We start from the raw sequence: 23504 nt of genomic DNA, 5'->3' as shown, positions 1-23504 counted from the left end.
CTCTATCTTCCCACAACTTTATAGTTTGCCTAACCGTATGCCTAGCTCTTTTATTTCTTTTCTTCAAGGAAAAGTCAAAAATTTGCCTGTGGTGGTTTAAAATGGCAGAGTCTCAATTTTGGAGCTATCTCTATGGTACAATTTGGAATGATCATATTTTTAGTAAAATAAAGAAAACTTACCATCAAATTACCAGGAAAATCAAATCATTATACCCAAGACATGGTTTCTTTGAATCAAAGAGTAAAAGAGCCTGAAAGGATGTTGACTGTCTGGCCTCCTCCTCTTTTGATGATAACAGACTCACAGAGACCAGTTTGTCCAAAGCCATGGGGTGTTTGTGAAAGAGGCAGAAACCTCCTATTCGGTCCAGCACTTTCTGTTTTGACACCAAGATTTCCCTGCCACTCTTTGTCTTGAAGGTTGCTAGAGGAATAATGCTTCCTACCTGTCATTTTTGGACTGAAAGAACATGTGTGTAATTTCGGCATTTACAAATCCACTCAGATACCAAGCACTTTGGATTATTCGTTCTGTTTGGCATCAGACTTCTTTCTATTCCTTTTCTCCTTTGTCCTGAGAAAAGAAAAATATAATCAAACACCTGCACAAAAGATTGATCTTATTAAAAATTAAATTTAGAACTGCAGGATTTCAGAGCTGACGGGAAGCTTGAAGTCTTGTAGTCCCTGTTTCTCACTTTATATTTGAGGAAACTGGTCCCAGGTTAGCTGCTTGGTTAGAAAATTGGCTGGAGCAGCAGGCCAGGTTTACGACTTGACTTGACTTTCTTTCTACTCACATCTAATGAAGAATCTGGATATTACTCTGCATTTCTAGTAATACATTTAATTTACTGTGTTCGTGTGATTCTCACCTAATTAGTTTTGTTTTTCAGGCATCTATGATATGTAATAATCAGGATGTCTCATAAACTCACTAAATCATTTAATTACTCCTAAAATTTTTTTATAATTACAACTTCTCATGCAATGCCTACCACAGTCTCACATATCGAATATCAAATTTATCACTCTTCTGGGCAATAGCCGAAATGTACAAAATTTCTTTGGTGCTATATTTTAAGGAAAATTTCCACTTTGGCTTTTTAACTTTTTCTTCTCCTGTGTTAACCATAAGGTAACATTGGTTTAATTTCATTTCAAGAAATTTTTTGATAAACGTTTTCAGCTAAAGGTTTAAGAATTTTTAAGGAAAACAGCTTGTCTCTACTCATGTTTGTTTTCACCTTTGAGAACAAAGTCCCACGAGTCAAAGTTTATAGTCAATCAAAAAAGGGCACATTACTTTCCCTTTTAATGGTGGTACAGGGACTTTTAACTTTCCTGGAGGCTTTGCTTAGGGGTTTATACAGAGCAGAACTTCCTTAACGCTAGTAATCAGACCCACAGGACACGTGTTAATTGTTCCTGACATGTAAAACTATCTACACTATCTCAGCTAATAATACCATTGCAGACATTTCACTTTTGAAAAGCACAGTATTGAAACCAATTACGCATCTGTTGATTTACCTTCTCCCACCTTCCCAACACATTAATGTGGCTCACTCCAATAATGTCAAAGTTCTCATTCTAAAAGAGCAGCAAAGGCCGAAATACAGGATTAAGTTATGGCGGATGCCATCACCAGCTGACTAGAGAGGACTGTCAAACCGAAATCCATTTAGGTATACTTGACAGTGTAAAATCCTACAGAAGCATATAGTGGATTCCATTTCATGATAGCTAGTAGCTCCAAGTAAAGCATAATTTAAAGAGTAAGTTGCTCTAAGAGTGGTTACCATTGATTGCATTGAAAAATCAGTATAAGATGTTGGTATTTATTTATAGATGTGCTTTGAAATTGGTATTTATTTATACATGTGCTTTGAAATTTGTTACATTAATGGAAATTCTTGTTGAAAGAAATAGAAACCTGCTCTGATTATCACAAAAGGAAAAAAAAGTGGGAGGGTACTGAGTGGAAGCACATTGTGGGAGGCTGGAAGAGCAGGCTGGGAAAAGGGTCAGGAGTCTATGGTCAGCCAGAGCTGGTCAGCCAGACAGGCAGGCAACCAAAGCAATTCCACTGCAGCTGCTGCAGTCGTCAATGCACCTCCATCAGTCACCTGCCTCTTCACTAATTGCTCAAGACTCCAAGTCCCAGAAGATGGTAGTCCATTGCCCAGTCCAAATCAAATGGCTACCTCGGGAAAGAACATGGGACGGAGGGACGGGGTAGAGCCTGCGATGTCTCCTTAGCCAGTTGTGTGACACCCCAGGACTCCACACAGCAAAGCTTCCCCAAAATGGAACCAGAGACTAACAAAAAAGGAAATCAGATCATGAAATTTCTCTCTTTCTCTCTCTCTCAAACACACACATGCACACACACACACGTGAAAATTTACTATAAGTTTTGATGGTTTCATATTTTTCAAAAACCTTGTTTTTTTTCCTTTTTTTTTTTCTTTTTCTCCCTTTTCTCTTTATCAGAAACGAAGAGACGGGGGAAATAATTTTTTTTACAAAATCCTCTTAGAGATCAAGTGTTGTGTATGAGACACAAAAATAGATGTACCTCACATCAAACTCATCGCTGCAGCAAGTGCAAACACAGAGTGGTTCCTAGACTTTGCCTAACTCCAATCAGATAGTGAGACACGGCAGACAGAAAAGTTAACCCACCCTGCGATCTGCCAATTCTCAACTAAAAAAAAATATCTTCAGATTACATTTCAGTGTTTGGTGATCTTAAGTCAAATCTTTTTCATTTTGTACTTCCTGTGAATCCTGTTAGCTTATAGCTTGCTTTTTGTATAGAATACAAAATGTAAAAGCACTATTTACACATCAATTTCATTAAATGATAGTAAAAATGCAATGGAACATGAAACTTTACCCTCATGATATTTTTACCATTTGAATAAAACAATAATCAACTTTTCAAAAGTCAAAATAATACTTTATTGCATATCTGCTTACTAAAGTCACTGGGGAAAGAGCAATGAGAACTTAACAGATTTGCTTCCTTAAAGAAATGTTTCCTATAAAATACAATAATAATATAGAAATGTAAATCATATTGGTAAATGTTAAATAACAAAACTTTTAGTAAGTATTTATTAATTAAATGAGTAGCAATTACATCCATACTTGGTGCTAGTCTCATCACTTCACCCATGACACCTCATTTAATCCTTAGAGAAACCTAATGAATCAGATATTATTCTTATATACATTTTTCTAAATTTTTTATTATTTATTTGACAGGCAGAGTTACAGACAGAGAAAGGGAGAGATAAAGAGAAAGGTCCTCCATCCACTGGTTCACTCCCTATATGACTCCAATGGCCAGATCTGGGCGATCCAGGTTTAAGTCCCTCATAAAATAGAGTAGAATTTGTATTTGTGCATAACCTACACACACTCTCCTATATACTTCAAATCATCTCTGGATTACTCATAATACCCAATACCATGCAAATGCTATGTAAATAACTATTATACTGTATTGTTTAGGGAATAATGACAAGAAAAAAATACCTGCATGTTCAAAAGTGACAAATTATTAATTTCAAATATTTTAAGGCAAGATTGATTGAAACTGCAGATGTGGAAACCTAGGATACAGAAGGCTAACTACATGCACAGGTAAGCATAATCTGATGCTTTGGGGTATCTGGGTGGCCTTAGAGAATGAAGCCATCTACAGAGACATCTAATTTATAGCCAGAGGATAGCCTAATGCATAAAGGAAGCAAATCCCAGCTGGCATGCTCAATTGTATATTAATCTTTACAACAAAGAAAGAGTGTGTTTTGAGAAGTGCACTGAACAGCATTGAAGAGTACAGCAATGACTAAAAGACTTTGCAGACACAAGAGAGTTATTGGAGTCTGTTACAAACTCTAACTTCTACCATCAGTTACTGCATTCATTTGTGCCATTGAAGTCTACACTCAGATCAACTGGAACAAAAATGATGTTTACATTTTACCAATGTTTTATTTTCAATTAAACATCTCGGCTGCTATTTACATAGTTGAATGGCATGGCATTTATACCATGCAATTTGATGTTATTTCTTTGTAAATATTTCTCCAACAAGAGACCTAAGTTCAAATTAGTTGTGAAAATGTCACTAAAAATAAAATAAACTTTAATTTAACCTTGATCACAAATTACTGTTAAACTAAAGCTGGAAACCCGTAAAAATTAAAAATGGAAGGCCAAAGGAATTAACTGAGTTGCACGTGTCCCAGGATGTGACTTGTTTTTATATTGCCTGGGCTTTTGAGGGCTCATACTGACTTAAACAAGGTCAAGTTAAAGGTGATGGCAAGTGCAGCTGCAAAGGGCATGAGTGGGAAGGCGCAGTGAGGATGTAGCTCTGCACACTCACCTCTCAGGCCTCTAGTTCCATTCTGAAATAGTCACAAATGCAGTGATGCACGTTCCCCACCCACCCATAGTTGCTGCTCCCCCACCAGCTCTTCCATCTGAGATCACCACTCTGCCTGCATCTGAAACTCTCAGAGCCAGACTGGTCAGCAACCAATTCAGGATGGAAATTAAAATGGTAGAGTCTGCCTCACTTCCTTTACTTTCCATCCCCAAAGCACACTCTTCCCATGTGGTTTCTCGTTGTGTATTTCAATACAGAAAGAAGCCTAAATAAATAAGCAATGTTTTGAACTCATCTTTATCAACATCTAGACTCTGACAAAGAAATCTGAGTTGAGGAGTGACAGACTTTGAAATATGGCTTACCTTAAAGGCGCATAGTGTAAAGGCCAATAATCACAACTGTATAATTTGGTTTAAGAGATTCCAATCATGCTCCAGAAAAAAAGTTATGCCCCCTCCCAAATCTCTATCAGCTTTGCAGATGCCAGGGATCGAGGCATAGTTAACCATTCTCTTTTTTAAAAAAAGATTTTATTTATTTATTTGAGAGGCAGAGTTATGGAAAGAGAGAAGAAGAGACAGAGAGAGAGGTCTTCCATCTGCTGGCTCACTCCTCAGATGGCCACAACGACCAGAGCTAGAAGCCAGGAGCTTCTTCCTGTTCTCCCACACGGGTGCAGGGGCCCAAGCACTTGGGCCATCTTCTACTGTTTTCCCAGGCCATAGCAGAGGGCTGGGTCAGAAGAGGAGCAGCCCAGACTAGAACCAGCACCCACATGGATGCTGGCACCGCAGATGGAGGACTAACCTACTGCACCACAGTGCCGGCCCCTAACCATCCTCTTTTGAACTTCCAGCTGGCACACTTGTTTTCAATTCAGTGTAGATTCCTTTATTAGATTACTTTCCTCTGAGAATGCTAAATATAATAAAGAAAAAAGAATTTGACAAAAGGGGGGGAGTATCATCTTTGTGTCAAGGATGAGATGATGTCAAAAAGAAATTCAATAATTTGCCAATTTTGCCAACTTACTAAATTTGGCTTGGTTTGGGGGAAATAAGATAATCCTTCACTTCTTGGTTTACTTCAGAAAATTCAAATGCCTTTATCAGTGAAGCAGGTAACATAAGTTACACAGAATGAATCCTGTGTAAAGCAATAGAAGGTAGCAGAGTTTATGATGTATGAAGTAACACAAGATCTCATCACAAGAATTGCAAACTAGTCCAACTTGAATGGGGCTCTATGTAAGAGTGATTTTATTCAGAAATCCATTGAAAACATGATTTAACACCTAGGTGAGGCTTGTTAAATCAAGAGGAGCTAGAAAGAATCCAACTGAGACACAATCACTAGTCAGATTCTCTTTAAGTTTTTTTTACATTTTTCTGATGATGAGCTTGGTGATTCTTTGGTTACTTAAGAAGTCTCTTGTAAAGAATAAATTGGCAGCATCTGTGGAGTTCTGGAAGCAAAGTATCAACTTAGATATCTGGGAGCTCAGAACCAGAAGGCAAAGTGTCCATCAGCATGCAAATAAACACAATTTTAAATCCCTTTTTTGGCCGGTGCTGCAGCTCAATAGGCTAATCCTGGTCTAGTCCCAGTCGGGGCACCGGATTCTGTCCCGGTAGCTCTTCTTCCAGTCCAGCTCTTTGCTGTGGCCAGGGAGTGCAGTGGAGGATGGCCCAAGTCCTTGGGCCCTGCACCCCATGGGAGACCAGGAGAAGCACCTGGCTCCTGGCTTTGGATCAGCACGGTGCGCTGGCCACAGTGCACCAGTCACAGAGGCCATTGGGGGGTGAACCAACAGAAAAGGAAGACCTTTCTCTCTGTCTCTCTCTCTCACTGTCCACTCTGCCTGTCGAAAAAAAAAAGATTTTTTTTAAAAAAATCCCTTTTTTGTTTCCACATCTTCAAAAAATATTGCCTTTCTTAGTGCCTACCTCAGAGTGGTATTATGAATAGTAATCATATTAGTGTCTTACAGGTACTTTGAAGATGAAAAGGACTAATTAGTATCAAGCCGTGCAGTGGCAGCCAAGACATCCATAATAATTAGAGAAAAACAGGAAGGAGTCACCACAGAGAAACTTGGAAGCAATGCAGCAATGTATTTGTTTCTGTACAAACCTTTGTTAATAATGAAAGCCTGTGAACTCCTCTACAGATGAAAAGAGGCTCATCTGTGTCTTTAATTAGATCATCCTATTGGAGCACAATAGAGTGATAAAGAAGATTTAATAAAGCATTTTGTATTTTTATTACTTTGATTTGATGCAACATATCTGTTCATCCAAGCAAGATGTTTAACTTCAAAAGAAGTTTTGTCCACCCTCCCCCCAGCCAATAAATAATTCCAAGGGGGAAAAGAACACAATATATTGGAGCATCCCTACGCTGCTAAGTGATGAAACAATTCATCATTTTTTCTACTGTGGACACAAGTCCTTAATGAATCTTTTACTTTTCTCCTGAAATTGGTATAATTTGTAGTAGTTTAAATGTTGCTGGTTATTGATTGAAACATGGTATAGTAATTTTGAAAATAAATCTAATTACTCAACATCTGTAGCTATTTGATGTCATTCTGGGTATGCCTTTAAATTGGGAATTTGGAGAGCAAAATTAAATCAGAAAACTAGTGGCATAGAAATCTCTGTGTCTTTAGAAGTTTACTCTAAATATCTATTTTTATTAATAGACATGTAATTACATTCAGTGTTTAAATTTAAGACTGTTCAGGCTAAGCCCAGAAATACATAAATAGATTTTTTAAAAGATATAATGAATTAATTTTTGGAATTTATTTGCTTTTTTGTTTAGACATCTTAATATTAGAATAGAAGATCAGCTTGGCCTCCTCAACCATTTTTAATCCGTACATAGAATAAATTTCAGGCAAAGCCATCCAAACAAATAGATGGACTTTGAGTGAGTAGCCAGGATGAAGATGAGAAGGAAAAAATGGAAACCAAAAGAATATCAGTGGGGCCGGCACTGTGGTGTAGTGGGTAGTGTAGTGGGTAAAGCCGCCGCCTACAGTTCAATTCCTGGTTGCTCCACTTCCTATCTCGCTCTCTGTTATGGCCTGGGAATGCAGTGGAAGATGGCCCAAGTCCTTGGGCCCCTGCACCCACATGGAGACCCAGAAGAGGCTTCTGGCTCCTGGCTTCGGATTGGCACAGCTCCAGCAGTTGCAGCCATTTGGGGAGTAAATCAGCAGATGGAAGATTTTCATTTTCTCTCTCTCTCTCTCTGCCTCTGTAACTCCACCTTTCAAATAAATAAATAAAACTTTGAAAAAAAAGAACACCAGCAAAGACAGAAGGGAGAGTGTGCAAAACAATCAATTAATACCTCAACTACTCTACATCTAAAAGCCAGTTTGATTTCTTGTCCTTAACAAATATTTGGCTACATTAATGAATCCACAGGATCGCATGGAAGCTAGCTTAAATTCTCAGACAAGCAAACAAGGAGAAAGAAAAGAAACATCTCAGATGAGACTGTAGGCCATAACTGTTAAGTAACATAACAAAATGGCTAAGTGATTTCCTAGGACCTGTTTTTTTTTTTTTTTGTCATAACACACATAATTAAATAATAGTCATCCCCACCTGTTCTCTTCCACAAGAAATCACTGGGTTTTTTTTTTAATAAATAAAAGTATGTGTTTGTTTGTTTGTTTACCTATCTATTTGAAAGGTAGAGCGACAGAGAGGGAGAGACAACGAGATGTTTCATCCACTGCTTCACTCCCCACGTGGCCACAACAGCCAGGTCTGGGCCAGGTGAAAGCCAGAGCCAGAAACTCCATCTGGGTCTCCCAGGTGGGTGGCAAGGACAAGTACCTAAGCCATCACACACTCACTTCTCAGGTGCATTATTATCAGGAAACCGATTCAGAAGCAAAGCAGCCAGGACTTGGACTGGCACGCCAGTGTGGATATAGATGTCACAAGCAGCAGCGTATCCCACTGCACCACAGCACAGGACATTGATTTCTGTATTTCCCAACCTGAGTTCCTTACAACAACCCTCATGCCTTTGAGATTATATAGGCCTAAATTCAAACCTCTCCTTAGTCAGCAATGAGGGCAGTTTCTTATGAGTAGAACTGAAAGTAGTAACACAACTCTCCTCGTGTCCTCTGAGGTTGGCCTTTGCACCAGCATCTTAGTAGTTGTTTGTATGTTCTCTTACCACTTTGTCTGCAGTGACATGCATTCAAGATGGCAACCTAATAAACTGCATATGTCTGGGTGAAATTGTTTCCTATCTATTATTCATGAATTCCCCAAATGCAATTATCTATTTATTTGAGGAGTTTTAACCAGATGTTTGAAAGCGTATAGACAAAGTTTTAAAATACAAGCTTCTAGAGAAGATAACATATCATATTTTTTGACAGATAGAGTTAGACAGTGAGAGAGAGAGAGAGACAGAGAGAAAAGTCTTCCTTCCATTGGTTCACCTCCCAAATGGCTGCGCCCATCCAGAGCCAGGAGCCAGGTGCTTCCTCCTGGTCTCCCATGCGGGTGCAGGGCCCAAGGACTTGGGCCATCCTCCACTGCACTCCCGGGCCACAGTAGAGAGCTGGACTGGAAGAGGAGCAATGGGGACAGAATCTGGCACCCCAACGGGGACTAGAACCAGAGTGCCGGTGCCACAGACAGAGGATTAGCCTATTGAGCCATGGCACCAGCCAACATATCATATTGTAAGACATGGGTTATAGTACTTCCTGCAACTAGAAGAGGATGAGGTCCAGAATATAACCTATCCACTCATATTGGACAGCTCCTGGGGCTCTAGACCCCCTATTGCAAGTGATGAGGGAGGGATCCTATTGGCAGAAAAAGTGTGACATCCAGCCATAAGCTCCATCCACTGCACTGTCAGTGCACTGGGAGAACAAAGCCAGACCTCCATGCAAGGAAGGCACCAAGATTTGAGGCAAATTACCAGAAGACAGAGTCTTAATCAAGGTCTTTGTGGTGACATGAAACAGAAATCAACTCAATGCAGCCTAAGCAAACAGGAGAAGTTTTGGAAAGGAACTGAAGTACCTAATGGAACCCAGAGATCTTTTGAGGACCTGAAAGGGATTAAGAACCCAGGCAACAAGCAGGTCTTCCATCTCCACCCCCCCCCCCAAAAAAATACTGTCTTTCTCTTTGGTGAAAAATGCCTATCCAGTAGCAAATTTCCTGTTCACAGCCATTCACAGACTCTGATTCTACATATTAGTTCCCTGGAAGAGATTCTGAAGTTTCCTGCTTAGGTGAGCTGATGCTAACACGTCTGTCAGAGGCCCAAGCCTGAGCTGAAGATAAAGTCCTCAGGAACAGAGGTCACTGTGAGAATCTTCACCATAAATGTTCCAACTACCAGAAAACTCACAAATTCTAGAATAAATTTGCAAACAAAACAACCCACACTGAACCTCAGCACACACCACATGTGCTATGGAGCTATTGAAGCATTAGCTTCTTTAAATATAGCTGAGCTCTTAGAACTGAGCCTGAAGATGGAGACCAAGCAACCCCAGCCACAGAGAGGGAAGGATACAGAGTTTGGGAAGTCTGACTAGCAAGTCCTAATATTTGTGGGACCCGGGGCAAGAATGTAAACAAAGGCCCACATACCATATATCTAAACACTTCAGATTATAAATGTAACTTACACACTGTTAGGTAAAATGTTGTGTTCTCTAACATTTACAAATATACCTTCATAACAACTTGGAAGTCCAGTTCCCAGTGTAGAACCTTCAGACTCCTCAGAATTCCACAGTGAAACGTGGTGGCATGAGAGAGCTGGCCCAAGAGCCAAAGCCCTTGTCTTGACCGCTGGCATTTGAGGGGGGGCCTCACACAAGCAGGTGGACACCCCCTCCCACACACCCAAGTTTTGCCGCATCCCTCCCTTATATCTACTCCTTGGCCCCAGGTGTGGGTAGAAATGAGATCCTGCAAATGAGCTGTTTGGGGAGAGAATTTCAGAGTCTTGGAGACCCAAGCCTGGTTCCCACAACAGGATTTCTCAGCCTCAGAGTTATTGACATTTTGGGCTAAGTAAGTCTTGTTGAGGGGAAGGGAGTCAGTTTTCCCATGCATTGTAGATGGCTTAACAGCATCAATGGTCTCTTTCTACCAAGTGCTATAGCATCCCCCTACACACAAGACTGTTATAAAACAAACCCCTGGAATTACAAGATACCTCTTAGGGAACAAAATTGCTCCCAGTTCAGAAACACTGACCTAAAAGAAAAAAGTTGTGCTGTGATGATGGGCAAAACTGGAAGAGGGTCAAAGTTGGAGGAAGACAGGAACTCTTTAAAGCATAGTGACAAGAACAAGGCCCAGGTTGTATCAGGCTCTATTCTGGATATCTTGACACATGATTTTCTGTGATCCTCCTACTAACTCAGCAAGGCAAGCAATATTAACCTATTTTATAGAAAATGAAACCAAGGCTTGGAAAAATTAAGCACCTTGCTGAATTTTATACACCTAAAAACTAGTAGAACCATCATCAAACCTAGATCTATCAACAACCAAGGTAGGCCTGGATTGATTTAACATAAAGCCACACTAGAATTTCAATCTTTGAAATAAATCTAATGATAAAGTGACCCCCAACTCAATTCTGTGTCAGATATACAGCAGATTTGTTGATGCTCAGGAAAAGTGTGCAACAATAAATAATATATAACAGAAAGTATTTTCCCCTGCTTGGGAAAATATCCAAGAGTTTAAAAGAAAGTTACTCCTTACTTTAATACCAATACTATCATTACAGATATATATAGACATAGACAGAGATATAGATATAAATATTTACATATATACAGATATATATATTAGTATGGACAATACTCATATCCTTCAGTCTCTAATTCATCAGTTAACAAGACTAACAAGAATCTGCTTTTTTTGAAACAAGTAAAGATTTTGTATGAGCAATTAGGCCAAGCCTAAAGAAGGAAGCACATAAATTAGGATGCTTTGGGTATGGCCAAAGAATTGCATGGCTTCAGTTGTTTAGAGAGAAGGGGCACATACATCTTCATTATTTTTTGGATCTAGTATAATGTATGATACCTAAAAAGCCTTTAAGAAAAATTTTTGAATGAATAAATGCATGGCTGTATATCTCTGTAGATAACTTAGTGCAAGAAATACACTCTCAGGGCCAGCGCTGTGGCGCTGTGGGTTAACGCCCTGGCCTGAAGCACCAGCATCTCATATGGGTGCTGATTCTAGTCCCCACTGCTCCACTTCCAATCCAGCTCTCTGCTATGGCCTGAGAAAGCAGTAGAAGATGGCCCAAATCCTTGGGCCCCTGTACCCACATGGGAGACCCAGAAGAAGCTTCTGGCTCCTGGCTTCAGATTGGCATGGCTCTGGCCGTTGCAGCCATCTGAGGAGTGAACCATCGGATGGAGGACCTCTCTCTCTCTCTCTCTCTCTCTCTGCCTCTTCTCTCTCTGTGTAACTCTGACTTTCAAATAAATAAATAAATCTTTAAAAAAAAGAAATACACTCTCCCCATTCACAGGAAGAGTTTGGAGTAATTGCCTTCTATTTAGCTTTGACTGTATAAAAACAATCTAAGAACAAGCCTTAGACTATATCCCTTTAAAACAAACTTTGTGTTGGGTGCACTGAAGTTCACACTAAGCGATGTATCCAGCCAAACTAAATAAGCATGTGGCATCAGAAAGCTGAAATGTATTAATAAGTACATTTGCATGCACTGGACCAAGGGTAATAGTACACAAGGGCAAAGGTTAAACAGTTGGAGGCCCTGGTTTAATAGCAGACCTCAACTGTTATTTAAATGTCACAAATGTCAGTGTTCGTCTTCAAATGGTATTACAGTAGGATTAGTGTCCTAAGCCTTGTTCCAATTTATGGAGAATCAGGGAGAATGATTCTCGTCAACTTGGTCCAAAGCAGGAGAAGATTGATTTTCCTTTACCACTCAGTCTACTTTTATGAGTTTTCCAGACCCTACCTTTCCCAGCCTGCACCATGGATGGAAACTGCCAGGTCTGCTTGGAGGCCATATGTGAACAGTGAATCTGAAAGAGTTATGGCTCATTGAGAAACCAAAGAAGAAAATCCTGCCACGTTCAGCTGCCTTCCCTCTGCCAGAGATACCTGCAATTGTCAGAATCAGCAGTGGCTTAAAGTACAGAACAGGTGTATGACCAGTCAGCCCAATTCTCCTACCCATTGTGCCAAAGGCAGAGACCAGCACAAATAGTCTGGGAAACTCCTGCTGTGTCTCCAGCACATCACCTGCATTTACTTACCTAGAAAATGACACATTATTTGACACTCTTCTAATCCTTATCAGAATTTATTTTTGTTATTAGGCTAGTAAAACAAATGTATCTGAGCACCTACAATGTGCCAAATTCAATACCTGCAGCACTTCATCTCACTCAGTTCTCACAGAGCTAAACGAGGGAGGTAGCATGGAGCTCGTTTTAAAGAATGAAAATAACACTAGGAGTCCTACAACTTAGGAAAGATTACCTGAGTTAAGGCATAAACCTCACTGCAATTTTGTAAAGAGTGTGACTTGCAGGAAAGGAAAAGGCAAAAAGATTTCAATGTTTCATTCCTTAAAGTTGTGCCCACAATGGACAGAAATAGGGTGACCGAGATCAGGAAGCTGGAGCGTTTGAGGCCTCAGTTTCTATTTGGACGACCAGTTGGCAGGGGCATGCCATTCAGGCTGCCCAACAACTTCCAAAGGAGAACAGTGTCTGTCCTTGACACAGCCTTTTCCTCCTCCAGGCTTCAGAGGTGCCACAGGAGTGATTTCCAAATAGAGAGTGAAGCCTTTCCTACCACTAACAGGATACAGAGATGTCAGAGGGGATCATGCAGAGCAAAGTGTGAGCGTCTGAAAGTACTCAGAGGGGACCAGCAGAAAATGCAAGGCCAGGTAAACAAAGGGAAGTAGTCTTTCTTCTCTCCAGCCCGTCTCCCAAGCTCGGAGATTTTCTGTAATTTTAGAAAGGAAATGAAGTGGTTGTGCTAGGGATTGTGGGTGTGTGGGTGGTGTAGGAAGGCTGCATGAGGCTCCAGAGAGTCCACAATAAAAACATTGGAGAAAATAGCCACCACCACAAGGTAAGGAATTAGACATATATTAAGGTCTCTGGAAAGAAAACACTCAAAACAGCCAGGCCCCTCTCCACTACGTTTTACAGGAGATGTGCTGTCTATTATTTCTCTCCCTGTTTGAATTTGATCAGATGACATAAATAAACAAAAATACAGATATTTGCTATTAGACTAGATTGATATCAATGAGGTAATACAAAAATACAATCAGGCTGATGCCACACTGCAAAAATAATAACTGTTTCATCAGTGGTAACAAATCCTTTATATTCTGTAAATATAAAGTGTGCTGAGTACCAGCTATGTACCAGACCTCATTTGGCATATTCACTATAGTTAACTCTTTTGCCTCACAACAGCCCTGTGAAGTAGGTAATTAACCCTTTCTGCTGAAAAACAAGTGTCTATCAAGGAAACTGCATGACTTGTCCAAAGTCCCACAGACCTGATACTCTGAAATGAGGTCCTTTGATTCTAAAACTCTTGCTCCTTGCATCCTGACAGTTCAGCAATTCAGATGGTCCACATGGAAAATTTCAAGGACAAGGATTATGAAAAGGTCATCATCACTGCATATAGATTTCATTCTGACAAAACTTTGTCCAGATAGATTTGGGTTGCTATAATTAGTGGTGCCCAGTGCCTAGCCACTTTAAGTTGGACTTACATAGATGAAGTAAAGATTTGCCTTCACATTTTTAAAAATTACTGGTGAAAGAATTGGAATTTGCTATCAAGACAACCACCATGTCACTCAATACCTTTCAAATTTAACTGACAACTTGGTCTTATGTACTGTGATCATATTTTTTCATGAAAGTCTCATTTCCAATAGTCCATGCAGACATACAAGTGCTACACACACACACACACACACACACATACCCCAGTTGGATTTGAGCAAGAACAAGGACAACAGAATTCAAAACAACACTTGTTTTGTGTTTTAAAGGTCAGAATTATTTCATACTGGTTTGTTTGTTTTGCAAGAATCACTTTCCAAGTTTAAAGAAACTTTGAACCTCTTCTGCTAAAAAAAAAAAAAAATTTACTCAAAGAGAAACAAAAATACCACATAGCCCCCAGACATGATTGAGAGGGAAAAAAATTTAATAAAAGCTTTGATCTGGATTTTTATGCTAAACATGAATATTTGAAAAGAATCTATTACAACTCAATGGATTTTTTTCAGGGAAAAAAAAGTAAAGTCATTTTAAGCTGGAGTTCAGATGTGTGCTGTAAGTGACCAGACTTCTATTCTGTTGTCTACGCTGGAAAACTTAAATGTTCATATCAATTTTTTTCCTCTGTTATCATATTAAACATCTGTTTCCTTCCTAAAATGTTTGGGAATCAATTGGTTCTAAAGAGTGAGTATTTTTAGGAATACTTCAAGTGTTTGTTGGAAATGTAACTAAAAGATAATTCTCGTTTTCTGTGAATTTTTGAAGGTCCCTCATACTTTTCTGACAAAATAGCTGCTTTACTTGTGCAAAGTAGAAATGAAGGGACGGGGGAGTCTCAGTTAAGAGAAGGAGGTAACAGGGAGAGTAGTAAAAGAGTCCAAGGGAAAAAACGTTCTTGGGCCACAAAAAGGCTTTTCAGTTTACAACAAAAATCCAATTCAACTTACAAATTAACTTTTTTCATTCACTAATAATCTGAAAATAATGTCTACATTAAGCAAGGAAGTAAAACCATTCAATTAAGAAATTAAAAATATCAATATGAACTAAGAACTTTCTGATGGTAAGTGTACAATAGTTCTTTTGTTAGTTTGTAAAATAAGTCCAGGAAATATTTTGATAGATTAATACCCAAATGAGTAGCAAGTTAAATTTTTCCCGCACAGTAATACAATCTGCTTTATTGAGTACCAAACAGAAAGTTGCAAAAATACCCACTGGATAACAATCTCTGCACTGTTAAATTTCAGCAGGTGGAATTTCAGCTTGCCAAAAACTCAAAATTAGGAAACTGCTCTTCCAGCCATCTCCACACTGCTAACTTGTTATTTGGTGAACTGAAAACTGTAGGAAGATTGTCTTTAAGTATCTGATCAAATCTTGAACCAATCTTTTGTTTTCTACTGCATTCCAAAGAAATCTTTATGCCAGGCAAACAACTCAACAGTGCATTATAAGAAGGAATGATGGAATGTCAGTAAATGCCGATCATAAGATTTTTGAAGACTGATTTTTACTTTTGCATATTCATCCTGTTTATTCCAAAGGCAATAAGGAGAATTAATAGATAAATCAAGAGAGAAGTTTCCCTTATTCAAGAAAATAAAATAAAATATCTAGGAAGCGTATAGAGATGCCCTTCACTATGATTTTATTCTACTAAGATGTCTTAAATTGTTTGTTTTGATTAACATATTAAGTTCCTTTGAACAAAACAAAGAGGTGGTTTTTTTTACCCCTCTTGTACACATATACAGTCAGAAATGCTATGTTAGCTCAGTAAGCCATACAGAGCTGTAAAACATTTAATATAGGACCGTGGTGGATATTTGCAACTGAATAATGAATTGCATGTCACACAATGCATGATAGTTATCTTTGTTGCTGAAGTTATAGCTGAGGAATTATTGGTCTCCCTTATCTGAAAGGCCAAATGTAGTGTGAGATCAAAGGAGGCAATAATTGTGCAGGAAACAACATCTTAAAAAAAATTCCTCTGAGGATGAGAATCTGATTTATAAAGTTCAAGATTAATAAGTACTGAGTATCAAATCCAAGATGAACCAAATATTTTTAGCAATATTTTGAATGAATCATTTACAGCAGACACAAACACTAAAAAATTGCCAAACCAGAGATCCCTCCTGTGGGCTGAACAAAACAGTACATGAAGTTACTTTCAGCCATTTACATTGTGTGGGAACAGTGCATACAGCAAATGCAACATGCTTCCATAAATTTGTTTTCTTGACAAGAAAGGACAACCCTTGAAGTCTACTCCAGAAGCCCCACCTGTCTGGTCCCTCCTGAATGATGACTTCCAATATTTTCTAAATTAGCAGCCTCTGGGTGACTCAAATGTAGGCACAAGAAGCATTCAAAGCAGATTTATGTTCAGTTCAAATCAGCAGCTACTCACTGAATAAGGACCAAGCTGGATTATTTTAATCCCTTACCAACAGAACAACAAGGAAACTTTGGAAATTCACTAACAACTGATTACTACACATAATATACTACTAATTTAAAGATTTCAAGGGGAAAAAAATGCCTCATCATCTCTTTCCAGTCTTACATAGAGTCCCCTAACAGAAATTTCCCCCCCAACAAAATACTGCATTTACAATTCAGTTAAGATCCTCTTAAGCTGTGTAGTAAAAATAGCATTTTAAGTGTTAAAGTGATCATATGTGTAGGATCAGGTGCTAAAGTGATTATATAAATAGAACTGTTTAGAAACAATAATATACAGAATTTAAAAGGACTGAAGGCTCCAACATGGGAAGCAGTCCATACAGCAGACTCATAGAATGACAATTGTTTTAAGTAGCACTCCAACTTCAGAATCAGTCCTAAAGGCATTCCAGTCTGGTTGGAAAGCCCAGGGGGGGAACATTTCAGGCATGGAAAGCCAAGACACTCTGGGAAAAAAATGTCCTACATAAAGGACCCCGGTGGGTGAGACCCAAGTAGAAAGAAATGGCCTCCAAAGAAGGATGTACTTTTCTCTGAAGGAAGGAGAGAACTTACACTTTGCTTATGGCCGTGTCTAAATATTGTTGGAGTTTGTGAATTCAGAAGGCTTCCATAGCCTAGGCAGCTCATGGCAAGAGCTGCAAGTGATCACTGACATCACACATAAGAGTGTTAATTGTTAAATTAACAACAGGAATCACTGTGCATTATCTTCCCATGCAAGACCTCTGTCCTCAAAGAATTGTATTATGAGAGTTAACAGTAAAATTTGTTCTCAAAGATTTACTTCATTTTAGTGTATTAAGTGGAGATATTCTTATGTCTCATAAGTTTTAGTTATGCCAAAGTGTCCAACTCCATTGCTTACTTTCTTAGGTGCTTCCTTAATTAATAATAAGACTTGTTCTCAAGGACTTACTTTCTTTCAATGTAATAGGTGGAGAATATTCTTTTGTCTCATATAGTTATATCTAAGTGCTCACAAAAGATGTATCAATCTTGGGTGTTTCTTTAAAGTTAACTAAGTTTCTCAAAAAAAAAAAAAGCAAAATTAACATCGAGATGCAAAAATAAATAAATAAGTAAAGTTCAATTAAAGGGCCGGCACCGCAGCTCACTAGGCTAATCCTCCGCCTTGCGGCGCCGGCACACCGGGTTCTAGTCCCAGTCGGGGCGCCAGATTCTGTCCCAGTTGCCCCTCTTCCAGGCCAGCTCTCTGCTGTGGCCCGGGAAGGCAGTGGAGGATGGCCCAAGTGCTTGGGCCCTGCACCCCATGGGAGACCAGGAGAAGCACCTGGCTCCTGCCATCGGATCAGCGCAGTGCACCAGCCGCAGCGCGCCAGCCGTGGCGGCCATTGGAGGGTGAACCAACGGCAAAAGGAAGACCTTTCTCTCTGTCTCTCTCTCTCTCACTGTCCACTCCTGCCTGTCAAAAAAAAAAAGTTCAATTAAGGGTAAATGAGAAATTATCACACAAAGCTCTATCAGGAGTCAGAAACATCTCTCTTGTTGGCCTTACATGTAAGGACTGAGAAGTCATTTGGTCTGGCCCTACCAATGCAACTACAAGCAGGACTCAGAATTCTATAAATATATAGCAGGCTAATTTTTAAGTTGATAATTTTGAATTATGTTATACATATCCAAATAGTGCTTGGCAGAAAAAAAGTCCCCTACCCCTGCAGTAGACATTTAAAACTTAATGTTAGCCAAAAGGTAAAAATCAATTAACAGTGGTTATTTCTGAGTGAGATTGAGTGACTGTTAGTTTCTTTTTAACTTTTTATTTGTTTTCCTAGATGAATACAATAAGCACATACTATTTTTATAAAATCAGGAAAAAAATGTAAAGGAATATCCATAATGGAGACTTCAAATATAGGTAATAGATGACTTTTCATTCTTTGTTTTACTTACATTTATGTCTCCCTTTCCAAACACAATCATGTTTCTAATACTTTCCATTTCTCTCTGTTGACTCTTTGGAATGTTCTATGAGCACTTGTGTTTCATTTGTTTTGCCTACCAATGGAAAAGAATTTGTGGGTATATTGTCATGTGGTTCTAGGTTAAGATTTTAGTAAGCCAAGTGAGAATTTGATCTCCCAGAGATGCCTAAAGGAGAATAGTAGCCAGTATTTTTCTCTGGATTTAAATATATGGATTTTTATGACCATTTACCTTCTAGTGAGCTAAGAATGCATCTTTAATACTAATTCCGCCTACCTACTAGCATATAGAAAAATAATTTGAAATATCCCTTTATTTTCACATTAGAAAACTCTAAGGACAATATAGCTGATTTTGTAAATAAACAAATATGTATAATTAATAGACAAACCAAGCATACAAAATCAACTATGCATCAGAGGTTTGTTTCATATAAACCATTCCTAAATTTGAATGACATTAATGTTACCTTTTACCTACTGTGTTAGATATTTTAATACAGGTAAAGTCTTGTCCTTGAAATTCTCCTGGGGCCAGCACTGTGGCGTAGCTGATAAAGCCATCACCTGCAGTGCAGGCATCCTGTATGGGCACCAGTTCAAGTTCTGGTTGCTCCACTTCCGATCTAGCTCTCTGCTATGGCCTGGGAAAGCAGTAGAAGATGGCCCAAGTCCCTGGGCCCCTGCACCCACATGAGAGACCTGGAAGAAGCTCCTGGCTCTTGGCTTCGGATCGGCACTGCTCTGACCATTGTGGCCATCTGGGGAGTTAACCATTGGATGAAAGACCTCTCTCTCTCCACCTCTGCCTCTCTGTAACTCTGCCTGTCAAATAAATAAATCACTCTTAGGAGAGAAAGGAAGGAAGGAAGGAAGGAAAGATGGAAGGAAGGAAGGAAGGAAGGAAGGAAGGAAGGAAGGAAGGAAGGAAGGAAGGAAGGAAGGAAGAGAGAGAGAGAGAGAGAAAGAAAGAGAAAGAAAGAAAGAAAGAAAGAAAGAAAGAAAGAAAGAAAGAAAGAAAGAAAGAAAGAAAGAAAGAAAGAAAGAAAGAAAGAGAGAGAGAAAGAAAGGGAGAGAAAGAGAGAAGGAAGGAAGGAAGGAAGGAAGGAAGGAAGGAAGGAAGGAAGGAAGGAAGGAAGGAAGGAAGGAATTCTCCCTGAGAGCTCATCCATGGTGGGCTCCCTAAATTCCTATATCCCTGTCTGGTATTTGCTCACTGATTGATAAGGACTACCTTTACCAGTGACAACTATATAAGAGGATTCTTCAAAATATTCTTGAAAAATGTGTGTGATTAAAAAAAAAAACATATTCATGGATTTCAAACAATTTTGCACCAAAATAGTCTTATCTTTCATTCCATTTTTCTACAAACTTTTTTTTGAAAATTTGTTTTATTTGAGAGGCAGAGAGACAGACTAACAAAGAGCAAGAGAGAGAGCAAAAGTAAGACAGAGAGAACTTCCATCTGCTAACTCACTCTCCAAATGTCCACAACGGCCAGGACTAGGCTGAGGCTTGACAAAAACAAAGCTGGGATTCAGGTACTTAATCCAGCGCTCCCACAAGTGTGGCAGGAACCCAATTACTTGAAACATCACTACTGCCAGTTGGAGTCCTGGCTGCTCCACTTCTGATATAGCTCTCTGCTATAGCCTGGGAAAACAGTAGATGATGACCCAAGTCCTTGGGCCCCTGTACCCATGTAGGAGACCTGAAAGATGCCCCTGGCTCCTGGATTCGGATCAGCCCAGCTCTGGCCATTGTGTCTATTGGGGAGTGACCCGGCAGGTGGAAGACCTTTCTGTCTATCTCTGCTTCTGCCTTTCTCTAACTCTGCCTTTTGAATAAATAAATAAATCTTTAAAAAAAATCATAGTTGTCTGACACTTTAAGATGCAATGATTTTGAACAGCCCTTGCCTTGACTGTCCAGAAACAGTGTTTTTCTTGTTTATTTGGTTGGTTTTGTTCTTTTCTCCTTTTTACATAGTTTAGGGTTAATTTTATGAGTATAAAAATTAACTAAAATTTATTTATGCAAAAAATAAGAATGGGAAAGGAAGAGAGAGGAGGAATAAAGGTGGGAGTATGGGTGGGAGGGTGGGAGGGGGGAAGAATTACCATGTTCTCAAATCTGCATATATTAAATTCATAAAGTTGTATTCCTTAAACAAAATTTTTAAAATCATAGTTGTCCTTCTCATGGTGTGTCAACAAATCCAGTTAAGTTTATGACTCTCATTGTTAATGTTAACATTAATAATTCATATATTACAAATAAAACATTTTGTAAATGACAGTCACTTTTTATTCCTGGAAAAATACAGCAAAAAGTACCCTGTGTTACAACAATAAAAGTGGAACAATAGAAGCCTAATAGCCACTATTCCCGTAGAAATTCCCTAGTTCAATGGTGCTGAATTGTTTCCCCAGCTCTCACGCTTGACAGTTTTCTGTGTGCATACCTGTGCTATCCTCTTTCTTCTACTCACGTTCAAGTTCAAATTCTCCAAGATCCTTTTCATAGCTATGCTGTGGCAAAGCCTAAAAGAACAACATCCAGGGGCCAGAGCTGTGGCACAGCAGGTTAAAGCCCTGGCCTGAAGCACCGGCATCCCATATGGGTGCCGATTCTAGTCTGGCTGCTCTTCTTCCGATCCAGCTCTCTGCTAATGGCCTGGGAAAGCAGTAGAAGATGGCCCTAGTCCTTGGGCCCCTGTACCCACATGGAAGACCCGGAGGAAGCTCCTGGCTCCTGGCTTCGGATCAGCACAATTCCAGCCACTGCGGCCAATTGGGGAGTGAACCATCAGATGGAAGACCTCTTTCTCTGCCTCTCCTTCTCTCTCTGTGTAACTCAGACTTTCAAATAAATAAATAAATCTTTAAAAAAAAAAAAAAAACATCCTGACCCAGCCAGGATGGCGCAACACAGGGTATCCAAATGAATGTTTTAAAAGAATTGAACGAGAGAAACACACAAGCATCCAGCACCATATTTTCTGTCTCACTTGTTATCAAGTAAGTTAAGGCCATGTAGCAAATATCCTGAGGATGGACTGCCTGAGATGGTAGTTGTTAGGCTCATCAAAATACATGGTAAAATGAAAAGGATAAAATAAACCAGAAAAGAAAGATCATTTGAGTCATTAGCAACACCTGAGACAGTCTGTCCCATTACGTGTTTTAGAGAAATGCCAAAATCCTCTGCCCAATAACCCACTCATCCCCAGAGAACAACATGGCACTAGACTGCAAGTCTGCTAAGCTTCAGCCCTACTCCTCAGGAAAGGCAGGCAGCTAAAATGGACCATCTTCCCTTTATCAGCTCCTGACTGACAGTTTCCACTAACGCTCAATGTAGCCTTAGAATAAATCACTACATTGTAAGTAAAATCCATTATGTTGTGTTTTTGTTACTGCAATTGTCTTATATTCCAAGGCAAATTAAACCATCTCTTATTAAAACTAATTATGTTCCTCCTTGGAACTGCCATAGCACTTCATATCATTCTTGAGGTACATGTTCAGAATCCTTACTGCATCCTGTCTATTTAATTATCTTACAAGGCTATAAGATATGATCATGTCTTGCACTTTTCTCTTTTTTTAATTTTTATTTATTTATTTATTTCAAAAGGAGAAAGAGACAGAAGGGCAAAGATTCCATCTGCTGGTTCAGTCCCCAGATGCCCACAAGCCTGGAGCCAGTAACTGAACCCAGTTGTCCCACATGGGTGGCAGGAACCCAAATTCTTGGATCATCAGTATTGCCCCTCAGGGTCTACATTACCAGGAAGGCAGAATCAGGAACCACAGCCAGGAATCAAACCCAGGTACTTCAATGTGAGATTCAGGCATCAACTACTAGGCCAAACACCCAGACCCATATCTTGTACTTCTTATATTTCCTAGCATTTTAGCACAATGAGTAGTGTTCCAAGAGTTCCATAATTATGAAATCTGACAAAGAATGGTGAAATCATGAAGTGGATGAATGGATTTATGAATGAATGGAATCTGACTGAAATAGTCCCCCAAAAATCTAGGTCTTATGGTGTTCCACCTTTACCCAGTCTTTCACCAATGACTTATTTAAATTTTTTTTCTTTTAAGGGCTTGTCATATGGGTCACACATAACAATACATGTCCAGCAATAACGTTAATGTTAACTACAATAATAATGTTGTTATTGTATAGAGCAGGTTGAGATTCATTAAAGAAGTGTGCTCTTCAGTCATTCTATGAATTGTACCTTCGTTTCCATTGACTACTTCATATAAAAAATTGCTATAATTCTTGATATCATACTTAATTGGCCTCAAATAAAATTATCTGAATGTAGTAAAATTTCTCAATTGTACATTCCAATATTACTCATTATTAACACTAACTTATTTTCTTATAAGATTTCTAACTTAGTTACAGAAGAGCTTTACCCATTTTTCCCAAAGCTAATAATAAGTAATTCTGAAAATTATTCATAATTTTACTTAAGCAGTTATCATAGGCTACATACCTCACATAATTCACTTTTTATCATAAATAGCCTACACAGACCTTTATAATTTTTAATTTGTTGGATAATCATAACCCCTGTCACACTCCACTACGGTTTATTTTCTGGATATCTCTAGGCCTCAAAATTTCTTATTACATATTAAGAATTAATATATTTCAATGTCAAGTAGTAGAGAAAATAATTATGTTACAATTAGAAAAAAATTGGCATAAAGGGAGCTTGGAAATTAAAATATTTCCCTGTATAATGTAATGATAAATGTACAATTAAATTTGCTTAATCAAAATTTTTATTTTTATTTCAAGTC

General features: G+C 38.9%; 1 long non-coding RNA gene across 4 annotated transcripts in view; it reads right to left on the bottom strand.

Annotated features, from left to right (window-relative positions):
• The window catches only part of LOC103345489 (uncharacterized), a 132544-nt gene that overhangs the window by 80011 nt on the left and 29029 nt on the right, over positions 1–23504 (bottom strand). For 3 of the 4 annotated variants that reach the window (XR_007913932.2, XR_007913929.2, XR_007913933.2), the window contains exon 3: positions 449–576. The exons of the other annotated variant lie outside the window; for it this stretch is intronic. This is a non-coding gene — a long non-coding RNA (uncharacterized lncRNA). The remainder of the gene's footprint in view (positions 1–448; positions 577–23504) is intronic. 4 annotated transcript variants of the gene reach the window in all.

Source organism: Oryctolagus cuniculus, chromosome 2 (genome assembly GCF_964237555.1).
Source record: "Oryctolagus cuniculus chromosome 2, mOryCun1.1, whole genome shotgun sequence".
Classification (NCBI taxonomy): domain Eukaryota; kingdom Metazoa; phylum Chordata; class Mammalia; order Lagomorpha; family Leporidae; genus Oryctolagus; species Oryctolagus cuniculus.
The sequence above is the reverse complement of the archived record's forward strand: the minus strand, read 5'-3'. Positions and strand labels throughout refer to the sequence as shown.